The 18,522-nt window shown below is 35.7% G+C and overlaps 1 long non-coding RNA gene across 1 annotated transcript in view; it reads left to right on the top strand.

The window, feature by feature from the left end:
* Positions 1-16,022, top strand: part of LOC139588770 (uncharacterized) — a 128,188-nt gene extending 112,166 nt beyond the window's left edge. Inside the window, exon 3 of the long non-coding RNA XR_011678807.1 lies at positions 13,390-16,022. This is a non-coding gene — a long non-coding RNA (uncharacterized lncRNA). The remainder of the gene's footprint in view (positions 1-13,389) is intronic.
* The last annotated feature ends 2,500 nt before the right edge of the window (positions 16,023-18,522 follow it).

Below are 18,522 nucleotides of genomic sequence, written 5' to 3'. Positions count from 1 at the left end.
TCCTTTTTCCATCCTATTGTAATGGATGAGTAATTTCTGACTGCATTACTCACATTAACATGAACTTGAGGGAGTAAACCAAAATGGAGCTACTATAACAGGGAAAATCTTCATCAATTTTATATGGCTTACTCCTCACAGGAAGTATGAGTGCATAATTTTGACTAAGACGTTTGTTGAAAGTATGAGTGAGATAAGCATATTAAGGTCCTGGGGTAGGCATCAAGGTGGGCAGGGCCTCAGCGTAAAGGAAATGACAAACTGCAAGAGAAACAGAGCCAAAGCAAAGTGTTTTCTTCTTTTTCTGCAGTCTGCCTTGATGTAGGAGATGAACTGCAATTTGGATCCAAGAGCAGAAGAGTTTATATTAATTAAGAACTAAGAAGCTTCTGCTGGCTTTATTACTACCAATTAAAAACTAAATATCCTTTTGAACAATAATGAGAGTTCATTAATGGAATAACAGTGTAAATATATGTTAATTTCAGTGGTAGTTTTGTATAAATAATTTAGCAGCTTATCTCTTAACTTATCTCTTGCATTCCTGCTAAATTTCAATATATTTTTGAACTACCAATATTTAATTAATAACCAATCAAGACGCCTTTTAAAATGCAAATTAAATACTTATTTGAGATCTAGTCTGTTGTTGGAAAATGGATGGAAGGATTTTAAAAGTATGTTCATCTCCCCCTTAATTTTTGAGGCTTGGATGTACAGTACATAAATGCACCATTTCAGCTATCAGTTTTAGATGCCAAAAATATAGACCTTTTGATATTATTTAGCCTTTGCATTTTTTGGAAGGTTATTCTTCTGTTTTTCAGAGTGCCTGTTCCTAAGAGTTCAAACTTCCATAATTATCTTTAGCATCCATGAAGTTATTTTTTCAAACTTTCAGTAGTATAGATACGTTTCCTTAACAAAACCAAAAATATTTCAAGCAAAATATTTCATGCAAAATTTAGGCATGAAAACTTTATTTCCAGTCATAATCTGCAAAGGATTTCTGCTTCTACAATGACCTTTACTTTTAAGGTGTTTCACCATAAAGACTGCTATGCTTGACATAATTCAATGCTCATCTAGTTAGGCTGACAATTTGTCATTCAAACTAAGAGTTGTATTGTCTCCAAAACTTTGTGTTAACCACACTGTAGTATCTACTTTCATTTGGATTAGGATCACAGAATTTTTAAGACCCAACCCTAATGAATATTTCATTCATAATTAGAGTTACAGTGACACAAAAGTTACTTTGACTAAATACTATAAATGGAACTTATGTTCATTCAGCACTTTCTAAGTCATTGAATCTCAGGGTTTGCCAAAGATTCAAAACTGGATCATCATCAGTAGAATCTTCTTTCAGCTTTCTGTTGTGAGTCATAAGCTCAGATATAGTCTTGTGGTTTAAAATGTTGGCTTGTCATTTGAATTATATATATATATATATATATAGGATATTTGAAATAACTTGAAAATGCCATTCTGTTAGCTAATTTGAAGTATGCTTGCTTATATCTGTTACCTGACACAAAAAATATGTTCAATTTTTAGCTAGGAATTAAACTCCAGAGGCAAAGAATCTCTTTTGTTGCTTCTCTGCTTGAGCAGAGTTACCAAAACACTGACAAGAGTGTTCGTGTATTTGTACTCTCAGAAAAGCATAAAAGAGAAAGCAATTCACAAACAGGGATATAGCTGAACTTTCAAGAAATTAAGTTAGAAAATCAAAGGAAGAGATTAAAGAAGAGCACTCAGAAGAAGTGAATCCCACTGAGATTGAAGGTAATAGAGAGAGCAAGACCAGGGGGATCCCAGAATAGCAGCTGCTGCCAAAACGTCACTGCTGCAACAGAAAGAAAAGCTGTATCTCTAAAGTGAAACAGCTGTGCTTTGTTTGCGTGTCTTTTTTCTTTTACCACTACACCACAGGAGTTTCTAATATAAAACGTAAGTTTTCATACACCATAGCCTAAAATAGTTCTCAAAATGCCACCAATTTTGTCTTTATACAGTTCAAATTGCTATGTTTGACCATTTATTCAACTTTAAAAAAAATTTAAATTATTTAAAATTTAAATTTTTAAAAATTTAAAATTCTTTAAAAATTTAAAAAAATTTAAATACTTAGGGTAAGTTACTTGCAAAACTTATTTTCTCTGGATATATTTTTATTGATTATACAAATTTATAACTCAGTTACTTCTAAATATACCAAAAATATTGCTTTTCTTCAAATTAAAAAAAATGTTACGAAGTTCCCCATATCTTGGAATTATTAATGAATGACTATAATGGGAATCTGGCAACATCTAGTATAGGGTGTTTTGCTGAGGAAAAATAATCTAATAAAGCTGTCATATGTAAGATTTATATTATATGATAACTAAAATGAGCCAAACAAATATCTTTGTTTTCTATCTTCATAGATGTCATTTAATTGGGAAATTTTTAAAAACTGACAAGAAATAGCTCATCATCTATGATCCTCCTAGGATCAAACCATGAAAATTATTTGCAATATGGAAACAAGAGAATTAGCCTGTATTTTACCCATGTCTATTTGCCTGTGACATGTCTTTTCTGGCATATTGTTGTTGTGATTTATTTGTTTTGTTTTCTTTGTTTGTCCTTCTCTTCCTCTAATTGTTGCAACAGTGGGAGACAGTCATTCTGGACTTCCCTCTTTCTTCAAGTCACTGGGTTCAAATTTGTGGCTTGCCAGCATTTGAACTCCATGACTACAGCTACACAGTTAAAATAGGAATTACCTCTGTTAATTCCTCCAGTTTCACAGAGTTAAAATACACTTTAATTTGCATGGCAGCTCTGTTACAAAGAGAACCACAAACAGGCAAAAGACCTCTCACCAATCTCCCATGTTCTGCTGTCTCTGCTGCACTATTTAGGAGCTGTTCCAAAAAGTTTCCCACAGTTCTAGTGTGTGTTCTAGTGTCCAGGACAGAAGGAATATGTTTGGATTTCAGGTGGAAACACTTTTTATCTTTTCAGCTTCCTTGGGATTTTCACAGAATTAACTTAAATCCTCTATGACTTCAGATTTCTCCACTGATCCTCATTCCAGCCCAAGATTCTGATAGTGATAAATGGCAACATGGTGACAATTTTCTTCCTCTGTCTGTTGCCCATTGAAAATTATCCAGCTGCTACCTTAAGTAAAACTTTAAATATTTTCAACACCTAACCCTATAATTTTTTATGATGACAGACAATAAAATTACTCTCTCACCAATTGATCAGCTTTGCATATTGAGTGGTATTTAGGCTTAAAACCCTTTGCAGGTTCTACGTCCTGACATAGCTAGGTCATTCTGATTTTGTTCGCCATATCTGAAATAGCGCCTTTTCTTTCCCTTTGCCAAAACATAAAACTTGACAAAGTTCACAGCTTCTTTTGCCTTGATCCTTTACTCTGGGGAAGACAAATGCAAGCATTCTGTGCTCTGCTGTGCTGCACAGAAGATAAGATGCTTTTAATCCCCTTCAGACATTTTTGAGACAAGCTTCATCCTACACATAATCTTTTTCATCATATCAGTCTACTTTTCCCCAGGTGTTACTTTTTCAGAGTCATCTCCATTCTTTTTTGCAAATAACTCATCATTCCTGGAAGGTATTCCCTGCAAGCATCTGTATTGATTCCTCATTATCTTTTGTTAGGTCCAGGTCTGCTGCAGTGCTTGTGAAAAGCATCCTGTGCTGGGATGTGTTGAGTCTGCTATCTGTTGTACTGAAATATATAATTTCCTTGCTGCTAGTGCTTTCTGACTAGACTGCATCTACCTGTTGTCCCTTATTTCACTCTTGAATTGTCATCTTAGTGGAAGAAGACCCATGATTATTTCTTTTTTCCACTGGAGTGTGACCCTGTTCCCTACATATAATGGTTAACATAATTATTATGAATGAGAATTAGCACCCTATTGATTTTAAAATGCCTTAAGATGAATGAGATTGCTTCAGCTGGTTAAAGAAATTTTTTTTATTGCACAGCTGTATGTAAGAAACCTGTAATATATTGTCATCTGGGGAATGAGAGGCATAAACGGCGTTCCATAGGAGCCTGTAGGCTCTTCCATCGGAATAGAGCAGCACTGGCAGGAAATGTATGCCAGACCATTCAGTTAATATGTTGGCTTCTGCAGACTGAGCAGCCCATTTCAGAGCTCAGAGCCACAGACAGTCAGGTAACTTCAGCTCCAGCGTCATGTGCAGTCTTTTTGAAAGCATCTGTCTGATAGCAGTGTGGCACCGAGCTGTGATAAAAAATAACTGGTGCCACAGCGAGAACCTCCTGGTCTCTTGGCACTGCGAGATCTTATTAACTAATTCTATCATCTCACAGCAGCTGCCTGTTGAGAGCACTCGTTGGCAGCCTTTGTAACCATTCACATTCTTTTATCTTACAGCTGAGACTGACAGAAGTAGGTGTCCTATTTTTCTTGGGGTTTTTCAAAGAATTTTCTCTTTTTAATTCTTGGGAGCTGTCTGGTCCCCATATTCTTCATCTATTTATCCCTTAGGAAACAAATTTTATATTAAAAATTTTTACATTTTTTTGAAATTAGGGAAAATCTAGTGTTTTCACTGTGAAAGGCTTTTTTTCTGTTTGTGTTATTTCCTCTGGCTCTGAGCTCTGAGTTGAAGAACAGAGATTTTCTTTCTTCTGTTTTCAATCTTTTTCAGAAGGAGTGTTTTTAATTGAGGATATTTCTCATCTCTACTCTTTTGTCAAAACCTTCCTTATATTTTATTTATTTATAGTGTTTCTGAGTACAAGGTCTCTGAGTTGAATAAGAGGTTTTTTCCATCTTACTTATGCTGCTTTTAAAACTCAAAGCATTGTAACGGTACATTTCAGGTTTTGGGTTTTTTTCATAAATTTATCTTTTTGTTGAATCTATTTTTTGTCTTTTTTTAAGAAATAAAATTTATATACTTTTTTCTTTTTTTCTTTTTTTTTTGTATTCAGAATTATTGTGTCCAGTAATATAAAAAACAACAGTATAACATTTCTTAAGAAAACAGTTATTTATCAAGCTGTCCATAAAGAAGCTGAGAAAGAGTTTGGATGGTAGGAGTTGATATTATTAAGTAAGGTGCAAAGCTAAATATTAAATACAGAGAAAAAAGTGAGGCAGAAAATACCAAGTGCTTCAACAGGAATCCAGAAGACATAAGTGAAGTGAAGAAGTGAGGCAAAACAGTCCTCCATTCAGGACCCAGTCCCATGGCAAACTGTGTGTTTGACTCCCTGGTAGTTTTACTCTGAGAGATTCACAGACCTTTTTGTAAAAATAAACATATTTGTGAACCAGCTTTGAATTTTGCTGTGGAAGTAGTCTGTGCTTACATTAGTACCAAAGACATCTCTCAGGTGCTCAGGCTGCCTGTGGTCTGCCCAGTGCCTGTGCCATCAAGGGATGAGGCCCTGTGTGTCATGGAGAGCAGCCTCCTGCTCTCTTTGCTCCAGGATGAAGAACAGGACTCTGGACGAGCAGTTTGTGCTCTGTCTGTACTTAAAAGGAGCTGTGAGTGGGTCTTGAGGGTGCTGAGGTTAGGCCAACACCTATTTCCAATTCCCAATGACCACTGGCAGCATTTTAAACACTCTCTGCTTTTCTACAATATTTTGGCCCATGATTTCCTGTAAGACTGGGACTTCCTTGAAAATAACCTGTTGATATCTTCCTTCAAGCTCTCTTTGATTGAATACCTATAAAAATCTGATAACAGGAATCACAGAGAATACACATTTACCTTCTATTTCCATCTTTCACTTGCACTGATGTGGTTGATGGTCTGAGGTTGGGACTGCCTTTCTGTTTTAGACATTGGAAAAAATGTAAAGTAGAGATTGTCTTGTTTTCAGAAATATGTATTCAGAAAATATAGCTATTTAAAAATGTCAACAGTCTAACACTAACAAGGAGAAGACATTTGCTACTTCCAGGAGATAGTAACAAATCGGTAAGTCTTGTTCTTTTTGATATGATCACAAGCTTTTACACAATTTTTTCTTCCATTAAACTAAAAACTTCCCTCCTTTCATTTTCATATAAAAATATGTGTAGAGAAATGAACAATAAAATATGGTAAGATTATGTATTTTGGTAAGAACTGTAGTAGTTAATGAAGACTGTAAGTAGTGTCTCTGTCATACTGGACCACAAGGCTTCTTACAGTAAAAAGATGAAGAAAATTCATAAAAGCAGACATTACAGTAAAGAAAACATAGGTCAGTGTTATTTGAATGGCCTTGAATTGTCAGTCAGGGAAGGAGCAGGATTTAAATTACACTGCTTCTTTTGTAGCCTGGCTAATACATATTAGTGGTAGATGACGCAGCAAGTCATGCTGGTTTACATTAGCAATCATAGCTAAATAAAAATATGATAAAAAACGTGAAATATGAAAACAGAAAAAGTGAAAATGTCACAAAATTCTATAGGGATACTGACCTCTATTTTGAGTCAGCTAAATGAAGTAGAAATCCGAATGGACTTAGTAATCTGAGGAGCCTTACTCTGTGCTCAGTAGCAGGCTCTAATTTAGCTTCAGTTTTAATGCAGATAGTTTTCATGTGGAGATCTTCAGCTCATATATCTTATTTATGTATGCTTACCCCTGAGTAAGGAAAAATTGCAAAACTATTGCGTTATCCTAGATTGTCCATGTCCAAACTCTACTTCTCTCTCAACCAATAGTTGGTTTATTGAGCAAATGAATCCCCTGAAGAATTGATATTCTTCAAAATATAAATTCAGACATGTGTCCTCTCATTCTGTTCCCCCCTCCCCCTCAAAAAACAGCACAAAACAGGCAAATAAAACAAAACAAAACAAGAGACTTTGTGAAAAAGTCTTAGACTTGGTCAAACACTACCCTATTTGTTAAAAGTTTCGGGATTTTTCAGTGTTTAGGTGTTTAATTTGACACATAATACAGTTTCCTTATCCAGTTTTGATTTATTCTTTTTTTCTTTCTTAGCACCAAGTAAGATACATACATCTGGAGCTGTGTATGTGAGGTCTAGCAAGATGTTTTGTAATTGCTGAGCAGGGCTTACCAGAGCCAAGGCCTTTCCTGCTGTTTGTGCTGCCACACTGGCAGCAGGGGATGCACAGCAGGCTGGGAGGAGACAGCCAGGACCGGACCCCAAACGACCAAAGGGACATTCCAGACCATCTGACATCATGGTCAGGACATAAAATGGGGGGAAGAAGGAGAAAGGTGGAGGACATTTGGAGGGGTGGTGTTTGTCCTCCTGAGTCACCCCTGCACATGATGGCGTCCTGCTCTCCTGGAGGTGGCTGAACCAATGGGAAGCAAGGAATTGTTTCATAGTTTCATTTCATTCAAAACTTCATTGTTTTGCTTTGCTATTGTGCGCAGATTTTGCTTTCCCTATTAAACTGTTTCTGTCTCAGCTCATGAATTTTGCTTTGATTCTCCTCCCCATTCCACTGGGTTGTGGTGGAAGAGGAGGGTTGGGTGAGTAGCTGTGGGGTGCTTAATTTCCAACTGGGCATAAACTTCAACAGCTTGAAAGCAGTTTCTTCCTAAGTGAACCAGTTCTAAGCATTTTCCTGGGAAAAAGTTAAATGCTTTAGTGGAAATTTGTAGGCTTTTGGTAACATCCACCAGACCATTAACAATTGCTTTCCTTTGGCTTCTTTTTGTCCTTGACTACTACTTGATGGATGAGCTAACTCCCCCAGAAATATTTTGGACTATTATGACCAGTTTGCATTTATGGGATTTCGACTTATGTGCATGATGCAGATCCAGCTGACATTTTTTAATCTAACCTATGTGTCTTTTCTATCCCCTATGCATCTGTCTGTTTGTTGCTCTACTTCAGCTTCTTCCCTGGCTCTGATTCTTGTTTCTGAACTCTGATGTGATATTTGACTCCCAGTGTGAATTGGCCTGGTTGCAGGCTATTAATTTTGAATGTGGACTTGCTATGGCTTGAACTCAATGGTTTCCCTTGCTATCCCCCTTAGATAACTCTTTTTCTTGTTGTTGTTATCAATCAATGTATTCTGGTGTGCTGTTGTACCCTGAGCTAACTAATTTCTAGAAATGATGGCCAATGGCCTGGGTGGGATTCCCTGGTGAACAGTAGTCCTTAAATTTAAGCAAGAATTAGCTGTCAGATGGTAACTCATAAAAACTAAAGAAAATGAAGTGCATGCAGGAGAACATCTGTTCGAAAAATGTGACTTAAGACTATCATACAGAACAGTAGGAAGAACATCTGTTCATTGCTCAATGGAATCTAGTAATAAATGTGAAAATAGAATAGAGCAAGAGGTATAAAAAGACTCTGATGTATGCTAGATGCCAGTCAAAGAGCTTTAGGGTGACACATCTCTTGTGTTAGCTTCCTATAGTCTGGAGTGCATGGTGTTAGAGGAGGGCATTGTTGTGAGGAAGCAGAAAAAAGAGGCAGTTTTATTGCATGATTTTTAGAGTCTTTTGGAGTAAGAAATTGTTACAACAACGACAACAACAAAAGCCATTCATGCAGCAGCTTATCCAAGAAAGAGGTAGCAAAACTCTTTTATCTTCAGTAGGAATTAAGAGTATTATTGTTAATCCTAACAGTCAAAAGAATGAGCACTTGAGAAACATCATATGTTCAAGAAACAGTTTTCTTACAGTGGTAACATTCCCTAAAAGCTATTATGTGTTTTATACAATAAATGTCCCCCAATGTCATGTAACTTAATACTGACTATGGCTGCAAGTAAAATGTAGATTTAGATGAACACATCAGAAAGTATACCCACAAAAATGTATTCAAATTAAAAATAAGACCAAGAAATTTTTTTCCTCACAAATAGATTAACCCCAATGCTAACTGTATGTCTATTATCCAGTCATTTAGTCCTTCCAATTTATGTCAAGGTAACACAAATACCCATTTTGTCATATGGGACTTCTCTCACCAAGATGTAGTAATAACAAAGATTGAGTTAGAAAAAAAGAGAAAGGATTTATTATGGTTTTGGATGTAGACCAAATCAAGTAAAGGATTGTCTCTTTTGTGAATGTTAGGTGTAATCTTATATTCCCTTATTTCTGTAATAAATATGTAGTTCTACAGAACAATTTCAGTTTATTAAATACATTCTTTCCATTTTGTCAATTTATTCATTTGTTCATTTATGAGTCTCAGTATAGAAGTCTTCATCAGCTGGAAAATACTATCCAAGGCAGTGGACAGAACCTTTTCATTTGAAATGCTGACTTTATTCATCTTTGCCATCTGCATGCAATTAAAAAGTTTTTTAATATCTTATTGAACATCAAATTTAGGTCACTCTCAATATACAGAGCTGAGGAATCAGCACTTTTCTTTTATATAATTATGTAGTGAGATTTGGACATTATTGAATAAAACTTCAGAACTTAATTCAATAATGTTTAATCGTATGATAGTGCTGGTCCTATAAAAGCAACATTTTATCAGTCTGTGTTTGCTATTTTTTTTGGAGATGTAATGGGGTAAGTCAAGTCCATGCATATCTCTTGTGGCCTTTTCCCTTGCAGAGAAGCCCAAAGAGAAAATTGTGTCAGATTGGATAAAGAGACCTGGGAGTCACCCAAACCAGTAAAGATTTTGGAACCACTGGAATAAGTATTCTCAACCTTTACATAGAACTGTCTCATTATAACCTTTTTAAAACTTAACAAAAATAGACCACTGGGTTTTTATTAGCCCAGACTATTTAAGGTAATGAAATTATAGCCTTCCAAGCCATCAATAACAGTGTGCTCAGTTAGATGTTGTGCAGGACCAAACAAAACACTTCTTTCCCCACCACCAGATTTTTGAAAAATAGTTGGTTTTGGCAAAATTTTCTGGGCAGTTTTCTTTATTTTCTGGGGCAGTTTTTTCTCTTTTATCACCATGATGTTTTAATCCACACAGCCATTGAGGCAGAAATAAAAAATAAAACCAACATAGATTGGTGTAAAGTGTACCTAGAATTTTTTTTAAACTTTAAAGGAAGGGATAATAAACAGGAAGATTATTTGGGAAAGGAATACTTAAGAATTTTAAAAAAAAACCCATGAAAACTAAAAACAATTTGGATGGTCTATGAAGTGAGTGAGGAATGAAAACAATTTCAAGCAACAAGATTCAGAAAAAAAAGGCCAATCCTATGAAAACATGGTATGCTAAGGATGCCTTTCTGGTATTCTAGTTAATGAAAGGCTAGAGTGAGGTATCTTACAGATCTGAGGAAGTATATTCTTGTTTTTGAAATATGATAGACAAATATCTGTTAAGGATTTTCTGGGTAGCCTAGCTTTTGCCTCAGTGTAGTGAGAAGGAAAGGACAATCTTACGCAATTCTTCATTTCCCAGCTCTGTATTCTTGTGAGTTATTGACTATATTGCATCTATATTCTTGATTGCCTGTCTCCTAAAAGTAGTCAATATTCTTATGTCATAAAGAAGGCCTGTTAAAGTTTTTTTTAAAAAAAAATTAAATTGCATTATTTTTGACATGTGTGAAAAAAAGTTATACCTAGAGGAATGATTTCTTATTGCTTTAAGAAATCTTATTTTACCATATTTTCTTCTACATTGTGTTGTCTCCTGTGATGTGCAAGACTGAGGGATGAAATTAGTTTTGTAGTAAGTTTGAAATGTTGTATAACGAAAACCAGAGTGTATGACAGGCATCAAAGAAGTGTGGTCTCAGTTAGAGTCCATGCAATATAGATCAAACTTTCCATCAAGCACACTTACATCATGGATTATTTTTCCAGGTATAGGTTTTTTTAATCTAAAGAAGTAAGTAATAAACAAGTAGACACTGACACACAAGTTCCAATAATGTGCAGGGTAATGAACTTGGCTGTTAAGGATGAATCACAGGAACTGGATCAGTGCACTACATATTGGCACATTTCAAGGAGTGATGCTGAGGTTTTCACTTTCTGTCCTCAAAGAAGTAGATTCAGCACAGGTGGTCAATTCCTTGTCACCTCAAATTCTAGCAGATCTTGGCATGTGAAGCTTAGGTTTCTAATTAAAAAATAAGAAGAAACTTTTAAGTCAGGTTGTCTTTGGATAAATTTTGAGAGTAAGCACACAGAGACTTTCCTTCCTTTTAGGAAGTCGCTACCTTCAGTTCCTACTGAAAAATCAAAAATTGCACTTCCAGTATTAAGTAATTTCTTTTTAAGTCGGTTCTATTTTATAAAGGAGTCCTCTTTTGTTTACTGTTGTTTCACATAAATGTTTTCAAATATTTTCTATCTCCACACATAAAATGAACCCTTCTTATTTTTTAGTAAGTAAAGCTGCCTTTGAGAAACACAGAGCATTTTTTTTAAAAAATAATATTATATTGGAGAATCTTTACCTTTGATAGCCCAATTTAAATCAGAAATATCACTCTTGGTAGAAAAAGTGGATTTTTTTCTAATATAAATTAAAATATAACCCTCAGATAAGTATCTTTTATTCAGGTGATTATTCAAATCATCTGAATAAAACTAATGAAAAGTGTAATTATAATAGAAATATGTTTTTCCCTCATGTATTATTTTCTAATACAACCCAACTATAGTTTCATATTTAGAAGACACTAAATACTTCCATAGTAAGCATGTCAATGCTTCTAAGTAAATATTAGAATTTGATGTGAGTTTTATAAAGCTAAGGAATCTACTGAATTTAATGAAAGTGAGGGCATTTCTGAGGTATTAGCAGGAAGGAAGAATGTGATAAAGCATTTTTCCTCAAGAGATAAGCATTTGATATGCTTGGTTATACAAGTAGGGATTTCAGGTCTTAACTGGAGATTTGCACTAATTACACTGAATTACTCTGTAAAACAGAAATGAAAGCATTATCTGAACAAATTAGGACAATCTCCCAAGAGACAACAGTGTTAAGAAGTCTTTCATTTTGGGTTTTTGGTTTTTTTTCTTTTCAATCAGCCTTTTACATAACTCACAAAAAAAATCTATAAAACTCAAAGAGCTTCAAGAGAAGCTGTGATGTAGGAAAATCTCTAAAATTCATTTGCACGGGCCAGGTGTTAGCAAAAGTTTTACATCATCAAAAATTCACATAAAAATTGATGTGAAACTTATAGCTCATGCCCAAGTTGTCATGTCTGTGCTTTACTCATCATTGATGTAATTCAAAATTCAACAAATTGTACTTAAAGCCTATTTCCAAGATAAGATTAGTAAAGTTGCATGCATTCAAAATGCATTAAGGGAATTTTAGAGTTCTGTTTGAATACCATTTGCAACAAAACAGGGAACTAGATAAATTTTCAATCAATGTATCTGTCCATTCTAAAGTTTGCTTACTGGAGTAATATGTTGTAGAAGATACTGTACCTGTTGAAATTACAAACATAATGCTTTGATGACTTCAGGTAATTTTAGGAGTGGGGAACTTAAATGGGCCATGGATAGATTAAGTGCTGTTCAAAACACAAGTAATATAGGGGTACATAAATAAATAAATAGCCTGTCTCAAAAATGCTCCTTGCATTACATCACCTTTTCACAATGGTTTTGGTGGTTTTAATATTCTCCATTTGCCTCACAGTTGCAAACACACCTACCATTGTTTAAAACAGTGTGACTTAAACATCAGCATGAATAATACTGACATTTGAATACATTTATATTATATTGTGCTATAAAGGTTTTATCATAAGTAAAACCGGAAGTTTATAACCCAGTTTTAAACAATAGGCCATACTGAAATTTATAGACTTAGTGCTACTCCTTTTGATAAAATTGAACCAAATTGGTTTAAAACAAATGGAATCTGAATTAAGACACGTATTTCCTTTGTCCTTAACTTATGGAAGCCAATTACCTTAGACTTAGTACAATTTGGAAGGGCACCTGAATGAATCACTGGTAAGTGCTTTGGTGTTGTTCCAAGTTCCAACAGCTGACAGCAGAAGATGCTATAATTTTTTTCCAGAAAAGGACTGCCCAGTGGTGCTGTTAGGCTCGCAACACATCCCCTAATGCAAGGCTGCTTATCAACTTATCAAGGCTGCTTAGGTCAGCACCAACTTCTATGTGACTATAAGGATCCCCAAATTCCCACCTATGTGAGGATATAAGAGTATAGATAAGTTTGTCAGAAATTAAGAGAGAAGTAGACAAATATCACCTTTCACAAATGCTAGACAAAAGGTATATTCGACAACCCTTCTTTTGATGTGCTCTATTAACCTTATCTTGAAAATAATTGGAATGTGTTTCTGCCAGGAATATGGACTTTTGGTGATTTATTTCTATATAATTCCCTTGACACTCTTCCTGTTTGTAAATTTTTATGTTTCCTATTCCTTACAGGTGGCCCATGCGCCTGGATATTCTGATACAGCTGAAAAATGGAAGAATAAGGGCTAAGAACAACTGACAGAACTAAGGCAAAGCACCATGCTTGCCTGGATACCAGCTGAGGATTAGTAGTTGTTGCTCCTCTAATGGATTTGTCTTTTGAAGTCTGTGGCAGTAAGGAAGGAAAAGCATGAAAGTGAAATGAAGCTTGCTGGCACAGACTTCACTTTCAGTAATTTTTGCTGAAGGGAGGACTAGAGGGAAGACTCTTGAACTCTGAGGTAGAAATAGGTAAACTGTCTTCTCTAAGAAGCTTCTTTAAGATTAGCCAGCTGGATTGCAAAGAGGTGGAGAGAAGCACCTGAAATAGGTTTTACAGAAATTTCTTTGGATATACTGGAGAAAGAGAAGTTCTTATGTTGAACCTGAGAGAGCTGAAAAATAAAACTGGAAGCTGGGAAAGTATGATGTCAGTTGGCAGTGTAAAAATTGCTTTAGTTAGTCTACAGGATGTCTGTTTTGTAGGTTTGACATGAAGGGTTGAAATTCAAAGTCAAAAGACAGTGTTTGTCTAATGTTTAGATCTGTGTCCAGCAAACGCTTAATTTTCTCCTCCAAGAGTACAAATTTTTTTTTTTAGCTATTTTTCACTGACACAAATAAACTCCATCAGTGATGCAGGAATGTTTGGTTTTATTTTTTTAAAGCAACTTGTGCCACAGGTGAACATATGGAAACTGCTTATTTTGAGAGTATCTAACTGCATTCCTAAATGACATATATATTTTCTCAGGTTAATTAAGAATTTCTGCACAGTATTTGTGAAGCATCCAAGCATGATGATCTCACTTAGTTCCTGTGCCCAGAGCATATGACAAGGCAATTGGTTATTAACCAGCCCAGCACAACAGCACGCCTTTCACAATTGTTTCTCTGAAGAGGAGTTTACTCTGGGTTATGTATACTCTCCAGTTTTCATTGTTTCCTGTTTTCACCCTATTTATTCTCTGGATTATAAGCAAGTGGGACCAATTGATCTTCACCCTGAGTTATTGTTTTGAACCCAGGAGTCTGACCAAGTCTGTCTCATTGTTCATGTTCCAGTCCTATTCTGTTATGTAGACAAAACAAAGAGCTATTGTGACATTTTCTTACAAATACAATTCCTCAAAAGCAGTGAACCAGACACTGAATCTATTCCAGCACGACACTGCCTTAGATGTGAAGAGTAAATATGAAGTGTTGTAAGCCTTGTTCAAATATGCAAGGCTCATTTTACTCCCATTATCACTCTTCAGTTTCCTCTGTATGGATGAACCTCTGGAACAATTTGTTTCAGAGCAGCTACTGTATGTGACACTCATATATCAAAATACCACTCTCTGTGTCAAGGACTCATGAAGGCCTGGATATAACAACCAACTCAGAGCTTTTACTTATACCTTCATTGCAATTACCTAAGCAATGGAAGCACTTGCCTTCCAATAATTCCTGTTAGGTAGTGAAGCCTTCACTGTCTCAGACAGGGGATGAGAGGAATGCCATACCCCATTATCTTTGCTGGCTTGTGCTGTAGGGGCAGAATCATGTAGCTGTTCTTGTTCTTTGTCCCTTCTTTTGTTGGCTTATGCTTAAAGAATTAATAACTATGCTTCTCAATGACTACGTGCAAAGTTTGCTCAGGAATGCTAAAAATATTTTTGTTTTCTTTTCTGTTTTTATTCAGTCTCAATTTCTACTATTATACAAAGTATGAAAAATAAAGCAAGCTATGAAACTTTGGTGTATAGAACTACTGAAAAGTGTGCCTTTGTTCACAATTATCCTCAAATGATTTGTACTTCACGTGATTGGCTATAATCAGACCTGTTCAATGTTCAAGGGGGGAACATAAGAAACCAATCTTTTCATACAAGGTGTGTCTGTAACAGGATTTGGAAAGTAAAACAGGGTTTTGGAAAGTGTGAGAGTACTATCTGTCCTAAAAATGAATAATGACAGTTTTTAGTGGTTTTTCAACCTCTGGAGCTGAGAAACTGAGAAACAAATAATTGTCTTTTTTTTTTTTTTTTCACCACTGTTCTCATAGTCACAGAATGCATTGGGAATATAAGGAAGGTTCTTGCAAATGAGATGGAGGTGACCAAAAGACATTACTATGATCAGAAACTATGACTCCCTGAAAAGATATGTCATTAATTTTCTGCATGTGGTCCTTGGTATTTTAGAACAAACATATTCATGGAAAAAATACATTGTTTTGTCTCAATTAGTCATCTATGGTGCACAAGGCAGTTGTATGTAGTGATACTGAAGATATTTTCCTTCCAAAGTAGTCAGAGAAAGATGACAATTCCTAGGAGTTTTTATTGACTTTTAAAAGCCTGATAGCGAAGTTATTTGGCCTCTTTATTGACATGGTGATTCACCAGAGAACAGACACAGCCAAAAGAATGATAATAACAATACAGACAAAGTCAGTGATCTCTTCCAAACAGAGAACTTTCAACTACCATATTCAGGTTTCCCCACTTCTGTGAGGAGCAGCAATATGAAAGTATACCCTTCTTTCCTTGGAATATAAAGGTGTGTAAATGGAATACAAGCGTTTTCATGTAAGTTGGCAATGTACATCATTATTGCTACTACACTTGAGGTAAAAGAATAATTGAAGCTTAAAATATAATCAGAGATTTTTTTCTTTACTGGCACATGTCTTTATTAATTACGAAGATAATGCGAGAGGATGAAGTATTTTCAATTAAGAAAATCAAAAATTAACTTTTCTTGGATTCTCAGATAAATTATTTTAATAATTACTTTCTAGAAAATATCTAAATAGGATGATTTACAAAACAAGTTCAAATGTGTCATTAATTATGCTGTTGAGTGTATGAATGAATAAACATGAGTGTGTTATATCCAATATCAGTATATCAGTAAATTCTACATTTTGGGGAATCCAGTGCCAACCTAGTGTCCCATGGGTATGGGATAGTGGTAACTAAAGATGGAAAATCTCAAAAGCAACAAGCATGGAAGGCTAAGAACATGCCAAATAACAATCCATATACCAGAACACACAGTAAATAAAGCCAGGAAGGCAGCAAAAGGAGCAGAGTGTACTTCCTGTGCTATTCTCTCCCTGTGGCTGCACACAAAAACCTTGTCCCTGTGTTCCAGCTGTATCCACTGGGCACTCTCAGCCCTGTCGGCCTTGTCAGAGCCCTGGTGCTCTTGCTAGCTCTTCCCCTGCACGGAGCAGGCTGGCCCTGCCCGTGGGCAGTGAGTCATGGCAGCGCACGGTACGCTGCCCTGCACAGCTCTGAAGCAGGGCAGCAAGCCACCAGCTGGCATTAATCAGGGACCATTAGCTATAAACAACCACATCTCCTTTCAGGCCTTCTAAATTCAGTTTCTAACAATTACCTTTTCTTCCACATTTCATTTAATTTCAGGCTGTGTGTGGGGAGCCATGAGGAGTATGGATTTCCTGGAGCTAGGAATACAGTTTAAAAGTATTTCCTACCTATTTTTTATGGTTTATGTCCAGCAATGGTATTTAGATAGTATTAATTAACACTAATATAAAATATTAAACAGTAACTCTCCAACTTACAGCTTAGTAGCAAAATATCTTACTTTGTACTATTATGCTTCCTATCTTGTGCTGTCTCTGAACATTTTGTTGAGGTCCTGCTGTTGAATAGCTTGCAGCTATTTGGAGTCCTGTGAACTCTTTCCCACATATCTGTATTGCCAGCTAAGCCATATTAAGACTATGGATACCTGTTGTTTTCAAAATGTCCCCTACAATTAACAAGAATTTTTGGTTTTGTTGTTGTTGTTGTAATTGCCAGGTTTGGCCCAACTGACTAAGTCTGTTGACGAATCTTGACACTAAATCACACTTATGTAGGACCTGTTTCCAACCTGCAGCTGCAAACATTTTGTTCATCTGTCACTTTTGCTGCAGAATCAACAGGCAATAGATTTGTGTCCTAGCTACTCTAGGGCATCATTTCTTCTTCATCCTAAACAGCCTGAAATGGTAGTGTTGCTAATTTTCCACATATTTAGTTTTAGTCTGACAGCAGGCAGAAATGAGAACCCATAGAAGACAGGCTAAGGATATTCACTGCATATTCCTGGGGTTATTGACTAAATTTTCTTGAGATATGTTCTTCCAATGGTCATTTTTGCTATTTGGGAAGACAATTAGTGTAAGCACAAATCTCATTTTGTTCTACACTTTCCTGCTAATACTGGTCAATAATTGCTAGGAGGCAAGTCTCATTATTTCTTGGAAACTCAAGTTCTGAGGTGTTATTAAGTCCTCCTTAATAGGAGGACTCACGAGTCACTCTGATCACTCCAGTATGTTGTGAAGTTTGTAATTCACCACAGACTTTTTCCACTCATACTCATCAAAGCAAAAGTCCTTCTAAAGTGCTTCAGATCACTCTAAGATGGCTTTATATAGACAGAACATTCTTTTTCTGGAAAAAGATCTGCAGTAGTCAGAAAACAGGAGTTTAATTTTGGGACATCTTCCTTGTTAGCTACAGATGGTTATCTGCAAACTTTTGTTTAAACCAAAATCAGTAGGAAAGCAACTGTTTCATTTGGGGGGAATCTGTTTGTTGAAAGTAAATAACAGGACTTGAACAACAAAAATGTACAGAATTTTATAAAGAAAACTGGCATTGCTAACACAGTATTCATCCACATTCCCCTACTGGCTTTGCAGTACATTCTGGGGCATAAATGGATACCAATTTAAAGCTAGCTCACAGATCTCTACATAAGTTGCAGTGTGTGCTCTTTGCAGCACAAACGTAGTCTGATAAGCTTTTAAAATCATGTAGATAGTTAAACTGCAAGTTGCCCTGTAGTAAATCTAGACATTTTTCTGTATGTTGAACTCAATAAGGTCCAGTAAAGCAATTTAGGCATCTCATTTAGGCATCTCATTTATGGCTAAAGTCCTAGATCTTGAGTTAAGCAGCAATTATTTATATAGTGCCTTTATGTTTATTACTGAGTTGTATTTCAGGATATTACTACGCAATGGGTTTCTCCTACTCAAAAAAAAAAAAAAATCAGAAACTGTAGGAGAGCATAAGGTGCAAGGTTTTATTTTTG

Source organism: Agelaius tricolor, unplaced genomic scaffold (assembly GCF_023055355.1).
Source record: "Agelaius tricolor isolate 1412-34295 unplaced genomic scaffold, bAgeTri1.0.p SCAF_4, whole genome shotgun sequence".
NCBI classification, from domain to species: Eukaryota; Metazoa; Chordata; class Aves; order Passeriformes; family Icteridae; genus Agelaius; species Agelaius tricolor.
This window is presented reverse-complemented; position numbering and strand designations above follow the sequence as displayed.